We start from the raw sequence: 1,049 nt of genomic DNA on the forward strand, positions 1-1,049 counted from the left end.
TTTGTGTCGCGCTATTTGCACAAACATGCTGGCACGGAGCTTTCAACGGTGAGAAATTTAATGTTATATAGCAGCGCATGAGAAAGAGAGAAGGTTTATTAGCTTAGGGCTAAACATATCGCGACACAGCCACGTCACGTGTACATCGGTATTAACAGGTACACGTAATATAAAATTTCTACACAGACAAACGTGACTATACGAGATGGAGTTAAGCAGCATAATCCGATAATTACGTGTTCATAGAATAGAATTGTAAGTTATTTGAAGAGGGAAGATCCATTTAGGAGAGATATCTTATTTTTGACAATCCCAAGTGTCTTGCGACGTTTATTTTTACATGGGATGCTCCACCTTCTACTCGTTCGCGTGCGTGAAAAAGAACTTCGGTCGGAGAAACTGTGGTATCATCTATCGGGATTTGTGTAAGGCGCCATCGTTACTTCCGGCGCCCGCAGAAGGCACAGATCCGTCAACATAACGATCTTGGTGACGCGTTGCTTCCTTCTCTCATGACGACTAAACGAAATAATAGTAGAACCAGCGCTCTCGTTCGTCGCGCACAATTATCTTGGATATTTTAACGAATCATGTCTAATTATTTAATATTAATTGTTATTTGACGAAAGCTGCGGCTATGCGACGATTCGTCGACTATTATTTAAGATTCTGAAGAAGTCGTTGGCACGAACCGGCGGGAGTATTTGTCTTACTAATTTGTAATATTAGTCATTCCACGTGTGAGGAACCTTCGTGTAACTCACGCGTTATGATTTATATTCGAGATGTCTGCTGAGATTGATTTATGTCCGTTTTGAAAATTGTCGAATATTATCAAAATAGATCACGATTCAATTATAACCCTTAACCCTTCGTCTGTAATCTGGTCTGTTTTGCAACAAGCAAAATTTCTTCACAAGTTTCTTCGAAATAAAGAAGAGAGTTTTTGATTTTTCTTCCTAAAATCTTATTAAAAACTATTTGGTAACGTAACGACGGAGATGTTGAAAAGTAACTCTGATTTTTTTCATCATTTTTTAAAAGCTAAA

Source organism: Trachymyrmex septentrionalis, unplaced genomic scaffold (genome assembly GCF_001594115.1).
Source record: "Trachymyrmex septentrionalis isolate Tsep2-gDNA-1 unplaced genomic scaffold, Tsep1.0 scaffold16, whole genome shotgun sequence".
In the NCBI taxonomy this organism is placed as follows: domain Eukaryota; kingdom Metazoa; phylum Arthropoda; class Insecta; order Hymenoptera; family Formicidae; genus Trachymyrmex; species Trachymyrmex septentrionalis.